The sequence below is a fragment of the Mustela putorius genome, unplaced genomic scaffold (assembly GCF_011764305.1).
Source record: "Mustela putorius furo isolate JIRA1106 unplaced genomic scaffold, ASM1176430v1.1 tig00000095_pilon_pilon_pilon, whole genome shotgun sequence".
Taxonomy (NCBI): Eukaryota; Metazoa; Chordata; class Mammalia; order Carnivora; family Mustelidae; genus Mustela; species Mustela putorius.
Window position 1 is genome coordinate 11,003,944 of NW_025421280.1, and position 19,342 is coordinate 11,023,285.

Here is a 19,342-nt window from a genome sequence, read left to right on the forward strand (position 1 = left end):
GCTCCTTTCTTGAAGAAGCCTTGTTCCCTGGACCTTCAGTATAAGTTAGCAACTCCCATCTTTTTATCTCTGTCCTCCTTCTTGTTTTTTCTCCAGAACACAGTGTTCCCCACATTTTACAATCACTTGTTTATGTGTTTATCGGTGCACTCCTACTAGAATTTGGACATCCTAAGAACAAGTATTTTTGATTACTTGCTGCTGTATCCTCAGGAACTAAAATGGCCTTGAAATAATCCCAGATGGAAATACCATAATTTGAGAGGTTCTGTCTTCAGCTGATAGAACGTTTGATTTAGCTGTTTCGCAGCCTTACTTAGTAAAGATGAAAAACAGACCTTTGAATAGCCTTGTGTTCTAGGAACGAAATCCAACTTTTGCATGGTTACAAGGCATTCTTACCTTTTATGTAAATTTACAAAAAAGGATTTTTGTTAAATTGGTAATGGGTTGCTTGAAATAGAGAACAAAGAAGCTGCACGTTAGTATGTGTATGTTATTTAAAACAAACTTTGTTCCCCTCCCTGCCTTATGTAAGTTTGAATAGTGACACTTTTGGGACAAACCAGCCCTTTAAGCTTTGAATCTGTCTTTTCTCATTGTCTGCCGTAGGAGTGATTGAAGGAATACCTTGGAATTTTCTTGCAATTTTTAGGAGAATGGTAATCAGGAATACCTCACAGACACTTAGAGGTTGTCTAGACAGAGGGTGGGATAATATATCTTGTAGCATCCCCAAAAGTACTTTCTACTTAAAAATCTGCCGTCATAGCTCCTGTCTTCATGACAGCCCCCATCTGATCCTTGAGACACTTGACTGGAGAAGAAGCGTCTCTGGCAATTGCGCAGTCTGTCAATATACGGCTTCTCTATTTATTAGGTAAGTTTGGGTACTTCCTGGAGTGAGGTATTGGTGGTCTACCATGCAGATTATTAGAACCTACTGAGTAATGCCTGGCTCATAATGGGGGGTTCTGTAAGTGTGCAGTGAAGTTAATATTTCCTAACCCTGGTATAGTTCTGTCCACCAGCATGCTAAAATTGTCCCCTAAGCCTCATTATTTAGAAAGCCTTGTGCTCTTTTGTCATAAATTCTTTAAAGATATACTTATTAAATATTTCTAAGGTGTAGCCCCTACCCCCAGGAGTCTAGAAGGCTCTTAAGGTATATACAAAAAGCTAAAGGAGGGGCGCCTGGGTGGCTCAGTGGGTTAAAGCCTCTGCCTTCGGCTCAGGTCATGATCCCAGGGTCCTGGGATCAAGCCCCACATCAGACTCTCTGCTCAGCAGGGAGCCTACTTCCCCCACCTCTCTCTCTCTGCCTGCCTCTCTGCCTACTTGTGATCTCTGTCTGTCAAATAAATTTTAAAAAATTATTTAAAAAAAAAAAGCTAGAGGAGGGCCTGGGTTGCTCAGTGGGTTAAGCCTCTGCTTTCAGCTCAGGTCACAATCTCAGGGTCCTGGGATTGAGCCCCACATCGGGCTCTCTGCTCGGCAGGGAGTCTGCTTCCCCCCTCTCTCTGCCTGCCTCTCTGCCTACTTGTGATCTCTCTCTGTGCCGAATACATAAATAAAATTTTAAAAAAGAATTAAAAAAAGCTAGAGGATTTTGGCTGACAACATAAAAATGACTAATATTCATGAAGTACTCATTCCGTGCTAAGCGCTGTATTTGATTTACCTCAGCTAATCCTAACAACCCTGTAAGACAACATTGCTTGCTAGTTTACGTACTGTCCCCATTTTTGTAGCTGAGAAAACTGAGGCTTAGAGACATGATTTAGGATCACACTGTAAGTAAATGAGCCTTGGCTTGTTTGATGTTAGTATTTTATGTAATTATATAGAGTATATTAAGAACTAGTGACTAAACAGTGTCCTGCAGATTATGAGGGTGCTAGAGAAGAAAGGAGAGGGCACCAAGAGCTGAAATAGTTTAGGTGACATTTGGAAGGCTGAGGTGAATTTGGAAAACTGGGTGGAATTTGGAGGTCAACTTTTCTAATTGGGTGTATCAGGTGGCAAGACAGACCATGAAGTCTTCTAAGTGAAGGAGGTGTGTGTCTGTGCAGAAGTGTGTGCATGAAGGTATGTCTGGAGTGAGGGCCAGTGGAGAGGAAGTATTGAGAAGAATGTTTTCTCCTTATTTCCCCCAATTTTGAAGATTTCATTTCTGGTGTCAGAGACTCAGAAAACAAAAGTTTGGCAGTAATAATATGAAGGAGGTATTGGAGAAGGTGAGACTGGTAGGTAAAGAGTAGAAAGGCTTGAGGGTAAAAAAGGAAGGACAAGCTTTAAAGATATTTGACAATATCAAAGACTTCAGACTACTAACAGTCAACTCTGTTACGGGTTATACAGAGGCCTTCTTTTTAGACTTCGTTTAGGTATACTCTGGGTAGACAAATAATAAGAAAATGAAGAACTCATAGCTGAAATGGAGTTATTTTTTGTTTTTTGTTTTTTTTTTTTCCCTCCTCGTTTCAGGATATCCCAGATGAAATGTGGCAAAGTGGGTGTAATTGCGTGTATTTCTGCTTTTCTTCACTTTGAAATAGTCTTTAGACTTTTATCTTTTTCTATAGTTACAGATTGTCCATATCACTATGGGAAAATATTCTCTACTCATAATATCTCTAAAATGCTTTAAATTGGCCCTGGATGGGTTTTGACCAAAGGAATTTACAACCAGATACTTCTTTAGGATCTTTTGCCAATGAATCAGCTATCAGTCTAGGTCCAATCAGATAAAACTCAGCAATAGAGAAATCATTATCACAGCTGGTGCCTGCGTTATAGACATTCTTAGCTGAGAGAACAAGACTGCTGATAAAACTATGCTTATTCCATGAGATTTCCAGTAAGAATTTGCATAAGCTTTTTCTTTCTTGGGAGAGCAAATTAAAAACCTCACTAGTTCTAAAATTCACTTGAGAACGCATTAGAACTTTAAAAATTGGGAGCAAAAATGATAATTCTTAGTAAATCATTTGTATGTTGTATACATAGCAAATATATATATATTTCCTCCTTTCTAAATTTCAGTAATTTAAAGCTCACACAATCCTTTTGTCTTAAACTGATACCCTTCTAGTTGTGTATAATGTAAAAGGCTTTTTTTCTTTTCTTTTCTTTTTTTTTTAAATCCTGGTTCCTGGATTTCCCACCAGCTTTCAATTTACAAATTAGTCTCACTCTAACTCTTTAGCTCAGGCTTTTCTTAAAGTAAGGATTTTCTGTTTCATAGACCTGCTGCCTGTTTATTTTCTCCATATTATCACCCCTCTTTGCTCCTAGGATCCTTTCACAACTTTATCAGTCGACTCTTGAGTAAGTAATTAAGAACTTTTTTAAAAAAAGATTTTATTATTTCTTAGAGATCACAAGTAGGTAGAGAGACAGATGGGGGTGGGTGGGTGGGTGGGGAAAGCAGGCTCCCTACTGAGCAGAGAGCCTGATGCAGGGCTCTGTCCCAGGACTCTGAGATCATGACCTGAGCTGAAGGCAGAGGCTTGACCCACTGAGCCACCCAGGCGCCCCAATTAATAACTTCTTAGTGCATACTTGACTACTTAGAACATCGTATTTTGCAATTCCCATCTTTTTGTGATACTCTGCCAACTGCATTTACTAAAAAATTTGGAGGCTCTTTGCGCCAGCCTGTTTTTCCATCCTTACTGTTTGCTGTATGCATCCACTTGAAAACCTATCCTTTGAAAGAACAAGGGTTGGAGATTTTCCACATTGCAACTTCTTTGCTTCAAGATCTAATGGTATGTGAAGATATTGTTAGAAAAGTCCATTCTGGATTAATGCATTTGGGACAGATAATTTAAAAAAAATTGCCCATATCCTTCATCTATTTGAAAACAGCATGAAACAATGTTTTATCTAGTTTTTTTTTAACATTTCATATGAATACCTTTCTTCTTTTGCTAGACATCAGATCTTACTTTGAAACCTGGTTTTTTTCTCTTAAGTATCCCTTTGGTATGGCTTTTCAGGCTTTATTAAATTGAAAGCTGAGTTGATTATATTGATTGTTTGTTCTTACAAACCTCAAATTTGAATATGAATGTTACTTTTAACTTAAGAATTTTGAAAACCTTAGTTAAATATACACTTGGGATTTGGCTGATTTTTATAATCATATTTTTCAGAGGTTAACAACATGAAAAAATTCCTGAATATCCTTACATATGGGTCTGCTTTCCTTGGGCTCTGAAAGAAATACAAGTAGGAAGCCACAGATAAAGATAGTAGATTAATTTTCTTCAAGTTTTTAGTGTAGTTCCCTAAGTCCAAATGTGTATTGGGTTAATTCCTAGGTTATACATTCAAGAAATGTTTTAATTAAATTAAATGTGAGCTTCAAGTTTTAGTCAACCTAAAATATTTGCAGCTGGTGGAAATATTAGTGGTACTTTGAAAAATTTTATAAAGTTCTTTACAACTTTGTTGTCTGAAGAGTACTTGTTTGATATGAAATAGATTAAATGTGTTGGCTTATATGCCTAAATTTTTGAAGAAAAGTAGAAGGGAAAAGAAATGGATTCATTTTAACTCTAGATGGCAGTTAAACACAGCTAACAAAGACCAACTTGTTTGAAATACAGAAACACAAAAATAGTAAAACACACACACATTCTGTTCTACCATCCAGTTAATTATATTCTCAAAATGATGTCTTGGATTGATACTACTAAACAAACATGTATAAGATGTAATTACACCCAAGTGAAATAAATAGTGTAGGCTTGTAATTGCAAGATTTTTTTTTTCAACTGGTAATATGGCGTACACCTGTGCAATGGCTTATATTGCCTGTGTTTTATTTTGTCATTTTTACCAACATTTAATGCAATGCAGTTTTATTTTATGTACAATTATTTACCAATATCAATTCTAACCATATGCCATTGGGAAAACTATTACATATTTAATGTCTTGAAATGTTAAAATATAAGTAAAGCCTATTTTCATGAGGAAATGTGTTCTATATTAGTCCATTCCAAAAGCTGGCATAGATATCCCTGCATGTACATTTGAGATTGCATTTTATTTTACTGTACCTATTTTTACATATAAGTATTTAATTCACATTAGCTTGTTGCTTGTGGGGGTACTAAATTATGTTTCTTATAGTAGTTATAAGAGAAAGGAAAGGCTTGGAAGATCATACTTCATTCTCTTCTCATGGTCTCAGCTCTTTGAATAGATGGTATGTTCTATAAATTTGTGGAGCACAACTATCTCTGGCATATGATTATGTTGATATGGTGACTGGTGAAAAGAGTAAAAAGGACTTAAAGTAGACCTAATTAGTCTCATCTGTCTTGCCAGGTTGCTTAGAAAAGGAAAAAATATGTTTTTTTTTTTAATGTTATATTACAGGTTTATATGAAGTAACAAATTCTTTTGAGGGGACTTATTTGATTGACTTTTGTTTCTTGTATTTAGTGATATGACTTGAGTCTATTTTCAAATAGTGGGTTATGGCATAGGTGGCTGCTGATATACTTCCAAAACCTTGGTAGCCGTGCACTCAGAGAGGCAGGGGGAAGTGTCTCTCAGCCACAACAGTGTGGAGGTTCAGGGCAGCCTACTGGGAGAAGCTGGACTTTGAAAAACCTCACATCTTGGAATTAGCATTTGCTTTTTGAGTTAGTAGAATTAATGTTTAGTAGACTCTTCAAGAGAGATGATCTCACTGTAAAGAGTACTTACGCCCTTGGAGTTTTTTCCTAGACTCCAAATTCCTATTAGCAGGTATTGGTTCCTAGTAGGGCTTTGATAAATGCTTGTCAAATATATTGAAGTTGGCAAGGATAATTTTTAAAAATTATTTTTATTTTATTTTAAAAAATATTTATTTATCTGAGAGAGGGAGAGAGGGAAAGCACAAGTGGGGGGATAGCAGAAGAGGGAGAGAGAAAAGCAGACTCCCCACTGAGTAGGGCTCGATTTCAGGACCCTAGGATCATGACCTGAGCCAAAGGCAGCTGTCTAACAGATTGAGCCACCCAGGTGCCCCAGGGCCATTTTTTTTTTTAAAGCAACATTAAAAAGTCCCATGTTACTAAAAAACAGATGGAAAAGAATTTATCTATTTATTTTAGGGAAGCTTCTACTAAAATTTTATAACAATTAATGTAGTTGCTGCACATTATCGTCTTGCAAGGATACAGAGTTGCCAGAGCTTCTAATTTTTCAAGGGAAGATAGACATTTAGATTTCATGTGAAATCTTCTGATTTTTCAGTGTTAGCAACTATTTCATATAAAAAACAACCAAAAAATACAACAGCAGACCGATAGTTTACAACCTTCAATGTATACCACCCTAATTTTTTAGCTAATTTTAAGAAATTTTATTTACTGATTTGAGAGGGGGAGAGAGAGAGCTTGCATGAGCAGGGGGAGGGGCAGAGGGAGAGGGAGCAGTAGACTCCCCACTGAGCAGGGAGCCTGACACGGGGCTCCTATCTCAGGACCCTGAGATCATGACCTGAGCCAAAGGGAGATGCTTAATTGACTGAGCCACTCAGTTGCTCCTCATTTGTTGTTTTGTTTGTTTGTTTTCCATAACATACAAGATTGATTGGCTTAAGTATTTTAGTTATGGTACAGTCCAATCACACTTGTTTGAGGTTATACTAAGTTATCTTAAATACATTTTGGGATCTTTCTGGAAATCTTCAATTTCATGTCCACCATCAGACTTTTGAGTATTATCTATGGATAACTGTTCCCATTCTTGGCATTTTGATCCTCCTTAAGTTCATTCTCGAAGAGTAACCATAAGTTTTGGGAGTGCTTTGCTATAGTTACCATGTGCTGCCTGTTTTGGGTCCAAAAATGCAAGTACTGAAGAAATGTATGAGTGCCTCTTCATTAGTTTTACTTTTTCTACATTTTCCCTTTCTACAGTCTTCTCTACAGTCTGATTTTTTTTCCCCCAAAACATTAATGAGAACTTGTAACTCCCTTCCTCAAATCCTGTAGTGCCTTTCCATTGCCCTTAGAGTAAAATCCACACTTCTTTGCATACACTTCAAGTTTCTGCTTGATCAGGCATTGCCTACCTCTCTGACTTCCTTCTTTCCAGGTTCCCCCTCATTTTATTTGTTCTTGTTTTTGCACACCAAGCTCAGCCCTGTGTCAAGATGTGTTCATTCTACCTGGAACATCTTACACAGAGCTTTATAGGTGCTGTGAGTGTCACTCACCAAAAGAGTACTTTTTTTGCCCACTTTGTCAAAAATAATCCCCCTTTTGCCATCATTCTCTGTCATCTTACCTTGTCTTTTATTTTATTTTTTTAAAAAATATTTTATTTATTTATTTGACAAAGAGAGATCACAAGTCGGCGGAGCAGCAGGCAGAGAGAGAGGGGAAGCAGGCTCCCCGCTGAGCAGAGAACATGATACGGGGCTCGATCACAAGACCCTGAGATCATGACCTGAGCAGAAGGCAGAGGCTTTAACCCACTGAGCCACCCAGGCGCCCCTCTTTTTATTTATTTATTTTTTTAATAGTTCTTACCTCTACCTGATACAAATGTGTGTGTGTGTGTGTGTGTGTGTGTGTGTGTGTGTATCTGGTCAATTTGCTTACATGTTTGTTGTCTTCCACTCCAACTAGAATATAAATTTCATGAGGGCAGGAACCCAGTTCATCTTACTGACTGCTGTACCTTCAGTACCTAGAAAAGCATCCCCTCCTATTCTGTTTAATAGGATTGTAAAAAAAAAAAAAAAAAAAAAAAAAAAAAAGATCTAGGCAGCCACAGTAGTACTGAGTAGTAAAAGAGAAATGTGAAGTTTGGAAAGGGGTCCAGGGGCAAAGCTAGGAAGACACTGCGTTATGACTCAGGAACCTCATGTGCTGTACTTGTAATGTTATGTGTCCATCATTGTAACCCATGGCCTCAGTAGCTTTTTTTTTAGTTTTAGAAATTTGACTTTCTATATTGTGTGATAGAATTTAAAAATGGTATGCTAAGCATGCTTTGTAGAAGTACATTTCATGTATGACTTACTAAATCATGGCATGATTTTTTGTATGTGGATTACTATATGAATACAAAATCTAGTAGAAAGTTATCCTTTCTGAATCCACACTGTAATGTTTGCATTTGAGGGTCACAATAAAATCCTGCGGATGTGTTTTGTGATATCTCAAATTGCTGTCAGAGAACTTAGGACTCAGAGAAATAAGATTAAGTAATTACTTACATGGTATTTTTCTTTGCATGATATCTACTTAGCATGTAGGAGTTCTTGATAGAGAGGTAATTCAACATAGACACAATAGAAAATGTGTTAAATTTGGAAGTATTTTGGCACTGTTGAAATCAAGATTTTCTTTTATTTATTTATTTATTTGAAAGACAGAGATTACAAGTAGTCAGAGAGGCAGGCAGAAAGAGATAGAGGAGGAAGTAGGCTCCCCGCTGAGCAGAGAGCCCGATGTGGGGCTCCATCCCAGGACCCTGAGACCATGCCTCGAGCCAAAGGCAAAGGCTTTAACTCACTGAGCCAGCCAGGTGCCCCCAAATCAAGATTTTCTTGAGTAGTTTTTGTTATAATTTTGTTTTGCACATGAACTTTTAATCTATTTGTATGATTGTATGAGACAAGTTTCCTAAAACAGATTATTTGGGACATTAGTAGTGGAACATTCATTTATGTTCTGTGTCCCAATTTTACTTATTTTCCAAAGCTATATAATTTTATGGCTCAAATGAATTTCTAACAGCTATGAATGCTTTCAAATTCCTTTTAAGACCACCATTTTTGTTTTCATTTATCATTTAAATATACTCTGTTGAGAGTACTTATGTGATTTCATGGAAAGTCCTGTGGAGGAAAATTCTCTTTATTTTGTATACTTATTTATTTTATATTTATTTTGTATGTATTTTTGTATTTATTTTGTATATTTATTTCTCTACACACTTTGCTATACATAAATACATCCATATAGAATTTCCATCCTCATTGTAAGTAGACCACCTTTTTAAAAAAAATAACATATAATGTATTATTTGCTTCAGGGGTACAGGCCTATGAATCATCAGTCTTATACAATTCGCAGCACTCACCATAGCACATACCCTCCCCAGTGTCCACATCCCAGCCACACTACCCCGCCTCCCCCACCCCCCAGCAATTCTCAGTTTGTTCCCTGAGATTAAGAGTCTCTTATGGTTTGTTTCCCTCCCCAGTTCCATCTGTGTCATTTCTTCCCTCCCTTTCCCCCACAATCCCCCGCCCTGCCTCTCAAATTCCTCATATCAGAGAGATCATATGATAATTGTCTTTCTCTGATTGAGTTATTTCACTTAGCATAATACCTTTTTGTTCCTTCCATGTCATTGTAAATGGCAAGATTTAATTTTTTATGGCTGCATAGTATTCCATTGTATATATATATACCATATCTTCTTTATCCATTCATCTGTTGATGGACATCTAGGTTCTTTCCATAGTTTGGCTACTGTGGACATTGCTGCTACAAACATTCGGGTGCATGTGCCCCTTCAGATCACTACATTTGTATCTTTAGGGTAAATACCCAATAGTGTGATTGCTGGGTCATAGAGTAGTTCTATTTTCAACATTCTGAGGAACCTCCATACTGTTTTCCAGAGCAGCTGCACCAGCTTGCATTCCCACCAACAGTGTAGGAGGGTTCCCATTTCTCCACATCCTCACCTACATCTGTGGTTTCGTGACTTGTTAATTTTAGCCATTCTGACTGGTATAAGTTGGTATCTCATGGTCCTTTTGATTTGTATTTCACTGATGCCCACTCATTTTTTACTCATTTTTGCCCTTATTTCCTTGCCTTTGGCGAAGTTTCTAGGAAGAAGTTGCTGTGGGTGAAGTTGAAGAGGTTGCTGCCTGTGTTCTTCTCAAGGATTTTGATACATTCCTGTCTCACACTGAGGTCTTTCATCAATTTTGAGTCTATTTCTGTGTGTGGTGTAAGGAAATTGCCCAGTTTCATTCTTCTGCATGGGGATGTTCAATTTTCCCAACACCATTTGTTGAAGAGACTGTCTTTTTTCTATTGGACATTCTTTCCTGTATTGTCAAAGATTAGTTGACCATGGAGTTAAGGGTCTGTTTTTGGGCTCTCTATTCTGTTCCATTGATCTATGTGTCTGTTTTTGTGCCAGTACCATGCTGTCTTGATAATTACTGCTTTGTAATAGAGCTTGAAGTCTGGAATTGTGATGCTGCCAACTTTGGTTTTCTTTTTCAACATACCTCTGGCTATTCAAGGTCTTTTCTACTTCCATATCAATTTTAGGATTATTTGTTCCATTTATTTGAAAAAAAATTGATGGTGTTTTGGTAGGGATTGCATTAAATGTGTAGATTGTTTTAGGTAGAATAGACATTTTTACAATATTTCTTCTTCCAATCCATGAGCATGGAACATTTTCCCATTTCTTTGTGTCTTCCTCAGTCTCTTTCATGAGTACTTTATAGTTTTTGAGTACAGATTCTTTTTCTCTTTGGTTAGGTTTATTCCTAGGTATCTTATGGTTTTGGGGTGCAATTGTAAATGAGATCAACTCCTTAATTTCTCTTTCTTCTGTCTTGCTGTTGGTGTATAGAAATGCAACCGATTTCTGAGCATTGATTTTATATCCTGACACTTAACTGAATTCCTGTATGAGTTATATCAGTTTTGGAGTGGAGTCCTTTGGATTTTCCACATAAAGTATCATATAATCTGCAAAGAGTGAGAGTTTGACTTCTTTGCTCTTTCGGATGCCTTTTATTTCTTTTTGTAGTCTGATTGTTGAGGCTAGGACTTCTAGTACTATGTTGAATAGCAGTGGTGATAGTGGACATCTCTGCCATATTCTTGATCTTAGGGGAAAAACTGTCAGTTTTTCTCATTGAGAATTATATTCGCTGTGGGTTTTTCATAAATGGGTTTTATGATATTGAGGTGTGTACCCTCTATCCCTACACTGTGAAGAGCTTTGATCAAGAAAGAATGCTGTACTTTGTCAAATGCCTTTTCAGCATCTCTTGAGAGTATTCTATGGTTCTTGTTCTTTCTTTTATTAATGTATTGTATCACACTGATTGATTTGCAGATGTTGAACCATCCTTGAACCCCAGAAATAAATCCCACTTGGTCATGGTAAATAATCCTTTTAATGTACTGTTGGATCCTATTGGTTAGTATTTTGGTGAGAATTTTTACATCCGTGTTTATCAAGGATATTGGTCTGTAATTCTTCTTTTTGATGGGGTCTTTGTCTGGTTTGGGGATCAATGTAATGTTGTCCTCATAAAATGAGTTAGGAAGTTTTCCTTCCATTTCTGGTTTGTGGAGCAGTTTCAGGAGAGTAGGTATCAATTCTTCTTCAAATGTTTGGTAGAATTCCCCTGGGAAGCCTTCTGGCCCTGGGCTCTTGTTGGTTGGAAGATTTTTGATGACAGCTTCAATCTCCTTACTGGTTATGGGTCTGTTCAGGTTTTCTATTTCTTCCTGGTTCAATTTTGGTAGTTTATATGTCTCTGTCTCTAGGAATGTATCAATTTCTCTCAGATTGTCAAATTTGCTGGTGTATAGTTGCTCATAATATGTTCTTATAATTGTGTGTATTTCTTTGGTGTTCATTGTGATCTCTCCTCTTTTATTCATGATTTTATTAATTTGGGTTCTTTCTCTTTCCTTTTTGATAAGTCTGGCTGGGGGTTTATCAATCTTATTAATTCTTATGATGAACCAGCTCCTAGTTTTATTGAATTGTTGCACTGTTCTTTTGGTTTCTTTTTCATTGATTTCTGCTCCAATCTTTATGATTTCTCTTCTGCTGGATTTAGGCTTTCTTTGCTGTTCTTTTTCCAGCTCCTTTAGGTGTAGGATTAGGCTGTGTACTTGAGACCTTTCTTGTTTCTTGAGAAAGTCTTGTATCACTATATACTTTCCTCTCAGGACAACCTTTGCTGTGTCCCAAAGATTTTGAACAGTTGTGTCTTCATTTGTCTCAATGAATTTTTTCAATTCTTCTTTAATCTCCTGGTTGACCCATTCACTCTTTAGTAGGATGCTCTTTAGCCTCCATGTATTTGGGTTCTTTCCAACTTTCCTCTTGTGATTGAGTTCTAGCTTTAGAGCACTGTGGTCTGAAAATATGAAGGGAATGATCCGAGTCTTTTGGTACCAGTTGAGACCTGTTTTGTGACCCAGGATATGATCTATTCTGGAGAATGTTCCATGTGCACTAGAGAAGAATGTGTACTCTGTTGTTTTGGGATGGAATGTTCTAAATATATCTGTGATGTCCTTCTGGTCCAGTGTGTCATTTAAAGCCTTTATTTCCTTGTTATGTTTTAGTGCTCTGAATATATCATGCCAGTCCTTTCTGGCCTGCCAGGTCTCTGTGGATAGGTCTGTTGCCAATCTAATATTTATACCATTGTATGTTATAGACCTCTTGTCCTGAGCTGCTTTCAGGATTTTCTCTTTGTCACTAAGAACTGTAAGTTTTACTATTAGATGACAGGGTGTTGACCTATTTTTATTGGTTTTGAGGGGGTTTCTCTGTGCCTCCTGGATTTTGATGCTTGTTCCCTTTGCCGAATTATGGAAATTCTCCATTATAATTTGTTCCAATATACCTTCTGCCCCTCTCTTTCTTCTTCTTGTGGGATCCCAATTATGCTAATATTGTTTCATCTTATGGTATCACTTATCTCTCATTCTCCCCTTGTGGTCCAGTAGTTGTTTGTCTCTCTTTTGCTCAGCTTCTTTATTCTCCATCATTTGGTCTTCTATATCACTAATTCTCTCTTTTGCTTCATTTATCCTAGCAGTAAGATCCTCCATTTTTGATTGCACCCCATTAATAGATTTTTTATTTCACCTTGGTTAGATTTTAGTTCTTTTATTTCTCCAGAAAGGGATTCTCTAACATCTTCAATGCCTTTTTCAAGCCCAGCTAGCACCTTGATAATAGTCATTCTGAACTCTAGTTCTGACATATTACCAATGTCTGTATTGATTAGGTCCCTAGCCATCAGTACTGCTTCTTGTTATTTCTTTTGTGGTGAGTTTTTCTGCCTTGTCATTTTATCCAGGTCAGAATAGATGAATGAGAGAACAAAATACTAAAAGGGTAGCAACAGCCCCAGAAAAATATACACTAACCAAATTAGATGAGACCCAAAACCAGGGGGAGAAGAAAGGGGGGAAAAAAAGAAAAAAATATATATATATATTAGACTGGTGAATAGAGCAGAGCCACACTCTTGATTTTGATCTTGGAAGAAACTGCTTCCCAAATTTTAAAGAAAGAAAAACTTACATATGCAAAAATAAGAGTAAACATGGTGAAGAGATGAAGTATGACTGTAAAGATGACAAATAAAATAGATTCTAAGAAAAGGAATTGATAAAATAAGTTGGTTGAAAAAAGGAAAAAAAAAGGAGAGAGAATGTGATCAGGCTGGAGCTAGATTTAGGGTATATTTTAATCTATTAGAAGAAATTGTATCCCAAAATTTTATTTTTTATAAAGATTTTATTTATTTGACACAGAGAGAGAGAGAGAGAGAGATATCATAAGTAGGCATAGAGGTGGGCAGAGAGAGAGAGAGGGAAGCAGGCTCTCTGCTAAGCAGAGAGCCCAATGTGGGGCTCGATCCCAGGACCCTGAGACCATGACCTGAGCCAAAGGCAGAGGCTTAACACACTGAGCCACCCAGGTGCTCCTATATTCTAAAATTTTAAAGAAAAAACCTATATGTATACAAAAAATAAGGTTAAATACAATGAAGGCATAAAATTTGAATATAATGATGAAAATTTAGAAAGTTTTTTTTTAAGATTTTATTTATTTGACAGAAATCACAAGTAGGCAGAGAGGCAGGTGGGGAGGTGGGGAAGCAGGCTCCCTGCTGAGCAGAGCCCAATGCGGGGCTCGATGCCAGGACCCTGAGATCATGACCTGAGCTGAAGGCAGAGGCTTAACCGATTGAGTCACCCAGGCGCCCCTAGAAATATTTTTTTTAAGTTATTGATAAGATAAAAATTAACGTTAAAAGAGGAAAGAGGAAAAGTTAAAAAAATACAATAAGGAAAAAAAAATTTAAAAACTTTAACTTTGTACAACTAAAGGATCATGGGGAGAAAGTCATGAATTCTTTGTGCTGCTTTCCCCTAGCCCTGGAGATCTACAGTTCTCATTGATTGGTGAACTTGGTCTTGGCTGGATATTCTTCCTGATCTGGAGGAGCGGCCCATTTCAGTGATTCTCAAAAGTCTTTGCTCAAGGTGGAATTGCACTGCCCTTGCCAGGGCCAGGTTAAGTAATGTGCTCAGGTTCGCTCTCAGTAGCTTTTGTATTCCTGAACGCTTTCTGTAGAGCTTTGGAGGACGGGAATGAAGATGGCAGCCTCCCAATCTCTGGTTGGAGGAGAGAGAGCTTGGGACCCCACTACTCTGTGCAACCTCAGACTAAAGCGGTCAGTCCCTCTCATCTCTGTGGTCTCCAGCTGCACTCCACGCTCACCCTTCCTGTGACTGAGCATTTCTATCTCTGGTGCACAGCCCTGTTTGGAGTCTCCAAACCCAGCAGATTCCTGTTGCGCTCACCCATGCCATTCCTCCAGAAGAAGAAAGAGGGGGTCTCTCCAGATCTGCCACTCATGGGGTCCCTGTTTGAAGAGTGTGGTCCAACTGTGCCTTGGATCATGGTTTAAAGTAACCCCAAGCTGAGAGCCTCCGCCTCGGCTCTGTCTCTGCAGCCGGCTTCCCCACTCCGATACCTGGGAGCTCTGCCACATAGACACACCCCATCTTTCTGTGATCCTGTGGATCCTGACACCATACTGCCCCCGTGCAGGCTCCACCCCTGCTTAGCCTCTGGAGCGACGTTCCTCAGTGGCGCAAACTTCCAGAAGTTCTGTTTTTGTGCTCTGCTGCTCCACCACTTGGCGGGAGCTGGCCCCTTTCTCTGCTGTCTGTCTATCTTCCCATCCTTTGGATTCACTTCTCTGCACATCCTACCTTCCAGAAAGTGGTCAATTTTCTGTTCCTAGAGTTGCTGTTCTTTCCCTCTTCTATCTCCTGTTGAGTTTGTAGGTGTCTAGAATGGTTTGATAACTAGCTAGCTGATCTCCTGGGACCTGATCTTATTTCAGTTTCCTACTCCTCTGCCATCTTGCTCTCTTCAAAAGAATAACTTATTTACTAGATACAGAATTTGGAGTCGACAAATTTTTTTCTTTCATGACTTTAAATATGTCACTCCATTGTTTTATGGCTTGAATGGTTTTTGATAAGTCTGCTGTAATTCTTACTCTCCTGATGCATAGTGAGTGCTATGTAAATATTTGTTGAGTGCTGAAAGAAGAAAGTGTGGTGTGGTCGGTTGCTAAAAAAATTAGTGGTGTTGAGGAGAAAGAACAAGGTACTTGGAGTATTTGGAGAATTTAGAGTTGTGGGATGCTTCTGCTGGAATCCCAGTTTATACAGGTTGAGAGAATGGAAGAAAGGAATGGATCTTGTCACTACAGACAACTCTCAAGGAGTTCTATAATCAGAGAGAAATACCAAATGAGACGCTAGTCAAAGGATTCTTGGCATCAAGAAAGGTTTTTCTAAGGTGGTGATAATACAGTGTATTTGTATGCCAATATGAATGATTCAGTAGAGAACGCAAGGTATCACATGACCCAAGTTGATAGGAAAGCTAATGCAGAAATGAAGTCCTTGAGAGGACAAGGACGGGCCATTTACAAGTCATGGAAGATGGAAGGGCTGTCTTAGATAGGAGCAAGGACACCTTTTCTTCTGTAACAGGAGGGAGGTCGAGTTAAAGATCATGAGTTACAGATCTAGGGACATTGATAAGATTTTAGTTTACTTTTGCCTAAATTATTGGGATAAGGCATCCCTAAGTCCTTTAAGGTTTTTTTTTTTTTTTTAATTGTAAACACGGTTATCAGTGAAGGTGTTATAGTATACCATAAAGTTCTAGAGACTGTATTTTTATTTGGACTGTCCTTGTAATAAAAAAAACCATGCTTTCCACAGTGTTCATGTTTTATAAATAGAGAATATGATAGGGATATTTTATAAATAGAGAATATGATATCTCTTTAGAGATATGGATTACCTGTGAATCTAACCCAGAGAAATTTTACATCTATCAAAAGGGGAGCTCTTGAGGGAGAAGGTGATGGGGTCAGAGGCTTTAGTATTTTATGTTTTCTTAAGTACTTCTTAGAATTTTAGGGGATAATTAGGCCCAAATCACTTTTGAAAATAGCAAAATTCTCCATCATTTTTTAAAAACCGTGAGATAATTTTTAAAATCCAAGGGATGGTTTTGGAACTATGGCCTGGATGCTCACATGCGTACACCTGCATGAGATATTTAAAAAATAAAGGCAAGGAGGCAAATTGGGTTTTCTTTTTTCTAGTGGAGAATATTTGATTATTGCTATCATGAAAGCTTAAAAATAAAGAATCCCGGACCACCTGTTCAGGTATTCTGGCAAAAAAATCCGGTTCAAACGTTCTTTTTATAATTTTATTTTAGAGAGCATGAATGGGGAGCAGGGGATGACAGAGAGAGGGAGAGAGGTTCCTAAGCAGGCTCCATGCTCAGCCTAGAGACCTACACAGGGCTCAATCTCAAGACCCTGAGATCACAACCCAAGCTGAAACCAAGAATTGGAGGCTCAACTGACTGAGCTACCCAGACACCCCTCTTCTTTTTTTCTTAAGATATTTATTTTTCAAGTAATCTCTTGATTACCAATGTGGGGTTCAAACTTACAACCCCAAGATTAAGAGCTGTATTCTTTACAAACTAAGTTACCCAGGTGCCCCAGTTGGAATATTCTTTAGCAATGTGAGAATTTACTCTCAACAAGAGGTGTCTTAATAAATAGTGAGTATCAGTAAGTTGAGCTTAAAGTTCTGTGACATGATTACTATGCAGCTTTCCATGAAACATGTTTCATACCCAACGTGGGGGCTTGATTTCACAACTCTGAGATCATGACCCCAGAGGAAACCGAGAGTTGGTTGCTTAACCTACGCACCAACCATGCGCACTGATCAGAATATATATTTTAATGTATTGTTAAGGTACCAAAATTTGTAATATTAAATAGTCATAATTCATCCTGATTGTTTCTTCCCTCAATAATTGACAAAGTTTTGGCAGAGGAAATAAATGATCTTATTTATTTAGGGTGATATTCTGAAATAATACTTGATAGGCTTTAAAAATCTGTTACAAAACCAGGAAAAGTCTCTAATTTATGGCCATTTCTTCAAAGTAGACTATTGAGTGGCTAAAGAGGCCAATTCTGGCCTAGGGTGAGGGAAGATGGTGGTTGATAACGAGAGGTGATATATTGAAAGTAGTGAGAGCTATAAAAGACAAAAATTGGCTGAGGAAAAGGAATGATTACCATTCATATTAGTTTATAGAGTTTGGGAGTTGAGATAGAGCATTGTTGCTAGTGTAGAAATGTTTGTAATTTATCACAATGCTATGTAGTATTCTGCACTTGGGGTTTGACATTAACAAATATGTTTGACTTTTCTCAAACTATGGAGCTTTTTCTAAAAACAAGTTCTTAGAATGCACTGGGAGATTTAAACCGCGAATAGAGAAATAGTCAACATACGGGACACTGTGTATATGCATTCATTCTCAGCTTCTGGCATTTTTGTTTTTGGGTTGTAGGAGACATGGGCTACTTCCATTGCTCACCTTTGCTCCATCTTACCTCCCTTGCATCCACTTTGATAAGGCGAGCTTCCTCATCAGTGAAGGAAGTTTTTCAGTGTTAGTATCTAAATGGGTAAGCTCACGTTGTTGACTTTTTGTTTCATGATTGACAAAAGGTCAGCTGAGCAATTAAGAAAAATAAAGCTAGGTGATAGGATCGTTATAATGGTTAATATTAGTTTACTGTCCCAAGAGCTTTTGCAAGCATCTCATTCACTCCTTACAGCAGTCCCTGGGAGGTAAACCTTGATTTCTCTGTTTTACAATTGAGGAAAATGGCATTTAGAGAAGTCAAGCAACTTGCCCCAAATGACTGTCAGTCAGTGGCAAACTTGACTGGACCCTTGGCTGTTTGGATTGTACTCCTTAATTCTTTTTTTAAAATTCAATTTATTCATTTGACATAGAGCACACAAACAGGGGGAGCAGCAGGCAGAGAGAGAGGGAGAAGCAGATGCCTTGATGAGCAGGGAGTCTGATGCAGGGACTGAATCCTGATTCCAGGACTCTGGGATTATGACCTGAGCCAAAGGCAGATATTTAACCGCCTGAGCTATCCAGGCGCCCTGTAGTCCTTACTCTTTTTTTTTTTTTTTGTAGTCCTTGTTCTTTAACATTTTTTTTCCCTCTGTGGGATAATGCTTTCTAAGTTCCAGAGGCAAATTTAATATAAAATCGAGTTGTGTGGGGGTATCTGGGTGGCTCAGTGGGTTAAAGTCTCTGCCTTCAGCTCAGGTCATGATCCCAGGATCCTGGAATCGATCCCTGCATTGGGCTCTCTGCTCAGCAGGGAGCCTGCTTCCTCTTTTCTTTCTCTGCCTACTTGTGATCTTTGTCTGTCAAATAAATAAATAAATAAAATCTTTTAAAAAATAGAGTTGTGTGAGCAGTGTAGAAGTTAGGGAGCCTATGGTTACAGATTTTACTTCTTTGCTAACAGTGTTGCACAACTGTCTTTTGTCCTCCATCTCTAAGACAGAGCTAAATAAGAATTTTTGAGTGAACTGAAGAATGAGTTTTTAGGATTAAGTTGTAACTTTTGCCTCATCTGACTTGAAATGCCTCTGCCAACAACTTTACATTCTGCACAGGGTGTAACTAACATGTGCCCTATGATAGACATTAAGCAAATGCTTTTGGGACGAATTCTAACAGAATGCTAAATTTATCTATAATTTAGAATGTTCGCCTAAGCTTTGCAAGGCCCGCTGGTGCTTGCCACAAAGCCTGACTTTATGCCCTGCATAAGCAGAATGTGGGGAAGGGATGGAAGATAATTAGTTCATAGGCCAGTTAACTGTTGAAGTCGAATGGTTTTCAAATTACCATAAATCAGATAAAGTTAATTTCCTATTTTTCAATTTGTGAGCAGCAACATGTTATTGTTAGATTCAGATAAACTGCTGGTCTAATTATCTTTCTTTTCTGATTATTTTTCTTGCCAGACTTCATGATCACAAAAGCCATTTTTCCCTTGCCAGTCCCCAGCTTCTAGTTATTTGCTAGTGCCTTTATGCTCTCTTACTAACACAGTCATAAATATTAAAGCCACTGT

The 19,342-nt window shown here is 38.0% G+C and overlaps 1 long non-coding RNA gene across 1 annotated transcript in view; it reads left to right on the plus strand.

Annotated features, from left to right (window-relative positions):
• Positions 1-19,342, plus strand: part of LOC123394400 — a 90,595-nt gene that overhangs the window by 47,228 nt on the left and 24,025 nt on the right. The window lies entirely within an intron of this gene.